This window comes from Chelonoidis abingdonii, chromosome 9, assembly GCF_003597395.2.
Source record: "Chelonoidis abingdonii isolate Lonesome George chromosome 9, CheloAbing_2.0, whole genome shotgun sequence".
In the NCBI taxonomy this organism is placed as follows: Eukaryota; Metazoa; Chordata; order Testudines; family Testudinidae; genus Chelonoidis; species Chelonoidis abingdonii.
In genome coordinates this window covers 47,110,132-47,118,641 of record NC_133777.1, presented here as the reverse complement: position 1 = coordinate 47,118,641, position 8,510 = coordinate 47,110,132, and the positions used below count along the sequence as shown (strand labels likewise).

The 8,510-nt window shown below is 53.2% G+C and overlaps 1 pseudogene; it reads right to left on the bottom strand.

Annotated features, from left to right (window-relative positions):
* Positions 1–1,882: 1,882 nt before the first annotated feature.
* LOC116836243 (growth arrest-specific protein 1-like) lies at positions 1,883–2,649 on the bottom strand (annotated as a pseudogene).
* Between the last annotated feature and the right edge of the window lie 5,861 nt (positions 2,650–8,510).

The following is an 8,510-nucleotide window of genomic DNA, read 5'->3' as shown; positions in this document are numbered from 1 at the left end:
GCCCAAAGGTCTACATTGCTATTTTTAGCCCCATAGCGGAGCCCTGTGAGCCTCAGTCAGCTGACCCAGGCTCTGAGACTCCGTGCATTCCGTTTTTAGTTAAAACAAATTGTGAGCTTCTATAGATGTTAGATGTAACCCTAAGACTTCCCAGCACACTTGGGGGAGTGGTCGGCATGACTGGATGTTCCTGTTCTGGCACATCAGGATGTGAGCCACAGAACAGTATCACTTGTACACCCAGGGTCCAATCTGAAGTCATTGGAAAGCTCAGGCCTACAAGGAAGAAGCATGCTACAGAGAAACAGATCTTTGCAGTAGAATCCCAGAGGGTGTGCATGGGGGTGTGCGGTACCAGAGACTAGGTTTACTATGTAGACCTGCAGGCCTTGGCATGATCACTGTACAGTTATTGTCAGGCTATGGACTCAGGGGAGCAGACAAAATAAGAAGTGAAGTGCTCAGCTTGGATAGCAAAAGGATGCTCACATTCACCCTGGTCTATTGGATTCCTCTTTCCCCTATTTCCCTAGGTCTGTGATGGCGAAACAGGAGTCAGGGGCTGCTCACCGTCAGCTCCCTTCATGCCCTGCCCTGTGAGTCCCAGCAACTAGGAGGCTGCAAGAGCAGGTTTGCCATAGGCTGCTAGTGGGGATCAACCAGGTAATTAGAATCATAGAACATCAGGGTTGGAAGAGACCTCAGGAGATCATCTAGTCCAACCTCCTGCTCAAAGCAGGACCAATCCCAACTAAATCATCCCAGCCAGGGCTTTGTCAATTATTTTGGTTCATTCTGCCAATACTTCTGTGAGATAGGAATTATTAAACCCATTTCACAGATGGGGTAAACTAAGGCAGAGAGAGGGCCAGGCCTTATGGACACTGCTAACCTGTGTTTGGAAAATGTGCCTCTGCTAACTCTGTTTTGCTGCCATTTTCTTTGAAAGCCACTCTCAATCTTGGTGTGCGATTTATGTAATTTTGCTTAAATTCACCCAGTGAAACGCTAGAAATAGAATCCAAGCATCCAGATTCCTTATCTTCTGCTCTAAACATTAGACAAGACGCTCTCTTCTCAACCCAGTACTGCCAAGTCATTGCAAAACTACTGCAAGTCTTGCGCTGTACTTAAATCTGTCATCACATAAGACTCTAAACTTTCATTTCTTTAATGAAGGAAATGTCTAGTCCTTGTGGCTGGGTGTAAAAATACGACCCCTGAAAGGCTTAAAACCCAAAGGCAAAGAAAAAAACTCATTTTTTAAATCTCACAATTTTTTCTAGCCAGTCTCAATTTCTTGGAGCCTGACTCATGAGCCCTGAACAGCTGGGGCAGTGTGGGGCCATCCTCAATTCAGTGCTTTGTAATCAGATGTTTGAAGATTTCCTGGCTTCTGTTAGCCCTAGTGTTTGGAATGGAGAGCTCCCCCCGGGTGAATACCTGTGTCCACAGGTATGAACCACACACAAGAGCAAAAATGGAGATTACAGCATTTTCTGATCCCTTTAGTGCCCCTCATACTAGCTCCGCCCCTAGAGCTGAGAATTTACATGATCAGTACAAAGAACAGACCAGTCCCTGGATGGGCTCCCCTGGTACTAGTCACCTGCCGCATCTCTCCTCCGGTGAAAGAGCAAATGATGTTGCCGGGGTCCAAGCCAAAGGTCGCATCTCGGCCCCTCCAACTCCTACGGGAACCTCAGCCCGTGGAGAAACGCTGGACAAGCAGCCGGAGTTCCAGCGCCGGGAACGGCGCCTCTGAACGAGGCTCTCCTGGTGGCTGGCTACCCTGAGTGTCAGCCGGGACCCCTGCTCCAGCTCACGGCAGCTAGGGGGTCCCTCCGCTCCGATCCCCTGGCCAGGCTGCGAGCTGCCCGGCCTAGGGCCAGGGGAGGAGCCGGAGCCCCAGCGGCAGGGCCCCCAGTGCCAGGGAGCGCCAGGCCGGCGCGCCCCGGGAGCGGCCCCCGGAGCGCACCCATGCGCCGCCCGTGCCCGGCCCCTCGTCCTCTTCCCGCAGGAGCCGCTCCTCGTCCCGGTAGTCCTCGTCCGGGCCCGGCTCGGCGGGCGGCGCGGAGCACAGGCGGCCCATGTTGGCCTTGAGCACCTGGCAGAAGGGGCGCTCGGGCCCGTCGCACACGCAGCGCTCCAGCGCGGGGCCCCCCGGCGCGCCAGCAGCTGCCCCATGGCGGCCCGGCAGGCGGCGAGCAGCGCCCGCCGTTGAAAGCTGCCCGCAGCGGGCCAAGTAGGCGTCCAGCGGCTCCCGGCAGGCGGGCTCCTGCTGGCAGCGGAAGCGGGCGGCCGTGCAGCCCAGGCCGCTGCGCGAGGGCCGGGGCAGGCAGGGCTCGATGGCCGCCTTCACCGGCGGCAGCGCGCATCCTGCCCGCCATCGCAGCGCTCCAGGGCCGGGCGCTCCGGCTGCGGTTCAGCCGCAACCAGCGCCCCGATGCAGTGGCTGGGGCAGCCGCCGGGGGGCTCCCCGCCTCCGGCCCCGCTCAGCAGCGGCTCGCAGGCCGCCTGCGACTGGCTGTAGGCGGAGCCGCAGTCCGGCTCGTCCTGGCAGCGGAGCAGAGCTTCCCAGCAGGGCTCCCCCGGGCTGCCGCCGCCAGCGCGGCCCCAGCACAGCAGCAGCGGCAGAAACAGCCACATGGAGCGAGCGGCGCCCCGGGCTCCATGCGCTCCAGCGCCCGGCTCCGCCTCCAGCCTGCGCTCCTACCCCGAGGCCAGGCAACAGCTGCCGCCTGCTCCGCGGGGCCGTCCCCAAGTGACTCGAAGGGCCCAGTGCTGGTTCCGGTGGCGGGCTCCCCCGTCCTAGAGCACGTTGGGCTGGCGCAATCCGGTCTCCGGTTGCGCGCCCCGCTGTCCCGTGCACGGTGCAGTCAGATGCCCGGTTGCGCGCCCTGCTGTCTGGTGCACGGTGCAGTCAGGTGCCCGGTTGCACGCCCCGGTGTCCGGTGCACGATGCCGTCAGGTGCCCGGTTGCGCGCCCCGCTGTCCGGTGCACGGTGCAGTAAGGTGCCCGGTTGCGCACCTCGCTGTCCGGTGCACGGTGCAGTCAGGTGCCCGGTTGCGCGCCCCGCTGTCCGGTGCACGGTTCAGTCAGGTGCCCGGTTCTGCACCTCGCTGTCCGGTGCAAGGTGCAGTCAGGTGCCCGGTTGCGCGCCCTGCTGACCGGCGCAATCGGGTGCGAGGTTGCACGCCCCCACTTTTCAGTGTAGTCAGGCCCCCGGGTGCATGTTCCCCCCGGTCCCGGGGCACTCCGCGGTCAGACCCCCGGTACAAAGTGCAGACAGTGCGCTGCGCTTCTACCATCCCTCTGAGTGAGGGGCGGGAGGAACCCCACACACCAGTGACGGGGGAAATCTTTTCCATTCATCTTCCAGGCAGTTGCAGACCCATTGTTCACTTTCCCCTCCTGTTGCAGCCCCTTCCCAGAGTCCCCTCCATCTCTCCGCCCCCTTCCTCTCTGCTCTCCCAGCCTTCCTCTTCCTACAGCTGCCAGTGTGGTCTCCAAAATGGGGCAGAAATAGGTTCCCGTTAGTCTCTGCAGAAAGGGCTCACTCACACCTTCCTTCCCCCCCTCCCCTGCCCCCATCCTAGTAATCACACAGCCATTCTTGTCATGCCTCAGATGGATCTCTTCTGCTCAGGGGACATTCTTGTCTCCCTAATCTTTCTGCAGCCAACATCAGCTCAGGCCCCCTTTGCACAGTGCCCGTGGCAGAGGTTGGTGTGGGTTAGGTAGAGGGGGATTTGCTGTGAGGCTCCAGAGGCCAGAAGAAGAGCAAAGGTGGAGCCTCTGGAGTGGAGAGGCCGGCAGAGGCCAGCTTGGATGGTTGCTGCCTGTCTTGCTGTGGAGGAGGCAGAAAAGTGGACTGGGAGGGCCCAGTTCCTCCCTTGCTCTGTGCCTTGCGCAGCCACTTAGGCCTGTGCAAAATGCTACCCAAGCAGAATGCCAGGCAGAGGCAGCCTTTTGCACTAGGGTAAGTGCAAGCCGCAGGGCAGTGGTGAGCCAGACTCGGAGTATCTTTGACTGAGGCAGTGCTGGTGGTGACTGTAAATTGAGCACTGACTAGCAGAGGGGGAGCACTAGTCGGCGTTAGGTGGGTTCCGCTGCTCTGCACAAGTTGTTTTACTTTCAGGCCAACTGATTTTTATGCCCGGTTTGGGGAAATGTCCCTGGCCAGCCTTGCCATGGACCTGAATGAGGAGGGCAGTAGGGCTGGGCTTGGAGGGAGGGATAGAGACGCAGAGGTGTGAAATATCAGAGGGGCAGCCGTGTTAGTCTGGATCTGTAAAAGTAGCAGAGAATCCTGTGGCACCTTATAGACTGACAGACGTTTTGGAGCGTGAGCTTTCGTGGGTGAATACCCACTTCGTCAGACGCAGGTAGAGGTAGACCTGCGTCTGACGAAGTGGGTATTCACCCACGAAAGCTCACGCTCCAAAACGTCTGTTAGTCTATAAGGTGCCACAGGATTCTCTGCTGCTTTTAGAGGTGTGAAAGTGATTCTGGATATGGAGAGGTCCCTGGTGGTCTGGGGGAATGCTGTGGATGTGGGAACAGAGTGTGAGCATGTCTGTTGCTCAGACAGTTTGCAGGGCTGGTGTGTAAGAGGTGGCAGTGGCCAGGAGTTTAGCGGAGGGGGAGAGGGGAGACAGGGTTGGATATGGGTTTTAATCACTGCAAGTAAAAGGGGTGAATAGCATTTTCTGGGCTGGTTCATTCCCTTTGTCTCCCATGGGCCATGCAGCGAGCTGGTGCCTTTATGGCTGAGAAGATTGTTCACGCCTTGCAGCCTGTCAATAGGGGCCTTTTTCAGATGGCCTCTGTTTTACTGCCATTGCCTTGACAAAGCACACTTGAGAGCCTGCAAAGAAGTGCAGTTCACTCCATTCCACCCAGCCATTGAAATGGAAACGAACCTGATTTCCCCACCCTCTGGGCTTTCAGAAGGCAGGGGGCGGGGGCAGCAGCAGCCCCCAGGATTCTTGCCAGCTGCAGAATAATACAAAGAAGCCTTCCTGATTTCCCTTGGGGAGTGTCCCAGGGAGGAGAGAGGAATGAAGATGGATTCCAGAAACAACCTCCATCCGCCCCCACCCCCCATACATTAAACTAAAGAATCTGGAAGGACAAAAGGTCTGATCCTGGAAGGTGCTGAGCGCTCTCAGCTTGGGTCCCAAGGGCTCTGTCTGAGATACTGCCAAGCCACTAAAGTACAGACTGGGTTGCATTTCCTTTGCTGCATGTATTGGACCCTGAGAGCTTGTCTGCACCAGAAAATTACATTGTGTTAGAACACGGCCTCGTGGAGTCATGGTAACACATTCAACACAAATTAGCACATGGTGTAGACCCAGACTGTTGTGCTTAATGTTGTGGCAACAGGTTGTGGTTAACCTTTAACAAGCAAAGAAGATGTTAACTATGACTGTTCTTGTCTACACTGAGGCCATGTCATGCTAAGGTGTGATTCTAACCTGTTACCTAATGGGTTGCAATCCTGGTGTAGACAAGGCCAAGTTTACATCAGCCTAGGGTTTACCTCAATCAGCTAACACGTGTTAAAACTACACTAGGATTTTAGCTGGTGTTAATGTGATTTTTACTGGTGTTGACATACACCATGTCTTTATTCCTAGTAGACAATCACAGAGTTCTAAGCCACGTCTAACATTGTATTCATTACCATGATTCCTCAAGGTTGTGTTCTAACATGTAGCTGCCCAGTGCATGCAAATTTTCAGGTGTGCTAGGAAGCTTTTGTCAGCATTGATTTGGGATGATCGCTTTACTCGTGAATGGTGGAACAATCTCAGGGTATGTCCACACTACAAAATTAGGTCGAATTTATAGAAGTCGATTTTTTAGAAATTGATTTTATACAGTCGATTGTGTGTGTCTCCACTTAAGCCCATTAACTCAGCGGAGTGCATCCACAGTACCGAGGCTAGCGTCGACTTTCAGAGTATTGCACTGTGAGTAGTTCCTGCAGTCTCCACCGCCCGTTGGAATTCTGGTTTGAGCTACCAGTGCCTGATGGGACAAAACCTTTGTCGTGGGTGGTTTTGGGTACTTGTTGTCAGCCCCCCCTCTGTGAAAGCAATGGCAGACAACTGTTTTTTGCCTTTTTTCCAGAGTCCCATCCCCCAGACCCGCTGCCTGCCTGGATGATTGGAACCCCAAGCAGGCAGTGGGCTGGTGGATGGAGCCCCAGACTGTCAGCAGGGGGAGTGAGTCAGCCTGCTGCTGGTCTGGGGCTCTGTCTGCCAGCTTGGGTCCCACTCAGCTGACAGACCTTGGTGCCTGAATCAAGGCTGCCAGGACAGACATGGCTATCCTCCTCTTAGATCACCGAATGGGAGTGACTCTTGGTCATTCTCTTCTCTAAGTTTCATCTCATGGAGATTCAGTCCTGCCTGGAATATCATGCGAGCTGGAGGCTTCTGCCTCAGGCTGCTTTCCCAGCCAGCATTACCACATGGTCACACTTATCGCAGCTCCCATGAAGCCTGGACAGTAGTAAGGAGCCGTTCAACATGTGAAATGACAAATCCAGACCAAAGGTTTGCACTCTGTGGGCTATGTTAAGATTATTTCAGAGTCCTGGGTAGCACAGAATATCAGGGTTGAAAAGGACATCGGGAGATCATCTAATCCAACCCCTTGCTCAAGGCAGGGCAAATCCCCAGACAGTTTGTTTTTGTTTTTTTACCTCAGTTCCCTAAATGGCCCCCTCAAGGACTGAGCTCTCAACCCTGGGTTTAGCAGGCCAATGCTCAAACCACTGAGCTATCCCTCCCCCCTTGCATTAGTCCCTATGAAAGTCTTCATGAAAATTTCCCCCCCGCCCCTAACAAAAATGTTAATTTATCAGAGCAGCTGAAAGGGTAAGGAACCCGGGACCATAACTGAGAGAGCTTCCATATTATTGAACTCATAAGTGTTATAATTCAAAGTAAAATTTCACAGCGTGGTCTGTTCTAGGAGTAAAAATGCAGGAGGGGAGTCAGAAAAAGGAACAGTGACCTGTTTCCACCCGGTTTTGAACAAAGGGTGTTTTGTGCGTTAGGTGAATGTCATAACCACTACACTGCTTCTCTTTTTTTGCTACAGGTTTTGCCAAATGCACAAGAATGTTTTTTCTAGCTACAAAAACTACCTAATGCAATGTCTATATCTATGGCCTTCCTGCTCACAAAGCAGTCATGCCCCCACCCAGGGCTGACAAAGCAGCCTGGCTTGGGCAGGATTGCTAGTGAGGCACGATACTTTTGCCATTAAACAAACCAGTTCTTTCCTGGTCTCTACCACTGAACGCCTCCATGCATTATGCTGTGCCCTATCAGTGTGTGACTGATGAGCTCGGAAAACATCATCTCAAGTGTGTTTTTTTCACCTTCTAATCTGCGATAACCTCAGGGACGGAGATGATGGGGGAATGTAGAAACATTCCGGGGGGACTGCATGGTCATCTGTGCTGCTGAGTTCACTATGCTGGCCAAACAGGAAATGAAATTCAAAAGTTCCTGGGGCTTTTCCTGTGTACCTGGCTAGTGCATCTGGGTTCAAAGTGCTGTCCAGAGTGGTCACAATGGAGCACTCTGGGATAGCTTCTGGAGGCCAATACCGTCGAATTGCATCCACGTTACCCCAAATTCAACCCAGCGATATTGATTTCAGCACTAATCCCTTCATCGGGGAGGAGTACAGAAATCGATTTTAAGAGCCTTTCTAAGTAAAAAAAAAACAAAACAGCTTCATTGTGTGGACAGGCGCAGGGTTAAATTGATATAATGCTGCTAAATTCAACCTAAACTAGTAGGGTAGACCAAGGCTCAGACTCATGACTTCTACAGCTCCATCCCATCATCCATTCTGGGTGGATTTCACAGGAAAACTGTTATAGAAATATCATAAAGAATTATTTGCAATGCTACTAGTCCTGTTCTTTCTAGCCTTCCTTCTATAAAATTACTTCAGGACAGTGAGTCCAACCATTCAGGCCTCGACTTGGGGGTCATGGTGGAAATTCAGCTGAACATGAGCTCCCAGTGTGATGCTGGGATGCATAAACAGGGGAACTTCAGTTAGGAGCAGAGAGGTTATTTTACTTTTATATTTGGCACTGGTGCAACTGCGGCTGGAATACTGAGTCTGGTTCTGGTGCCTGCAGTTCAAAATGGATGTTGAAAAATTGGAGAGGGTTCAGAGAAGAGCCACAAGAAAGATTAAAGAACCTGCCTTATAGTGTTAGACTCAAAGAGTTCAATCTATTTAAAAAAGGTTAAGGGGTGACTTACAATGTGTGTGAGTGTCTATCTGGGGAATAAATATTTGATAATTGGCTCTTCATTCTAGCAGAGAAAGGTCTGACATGATCCAGTGCCTAGAAGTCGAAGCTTGACAAATTGAGAATGGGAATAAGGCATTTTTTAACAGTGAGGCTCATTAACCACCGGAACAAATTAGCAAGGGTCAGGGTGGATTCTCCATCACTGGCAAT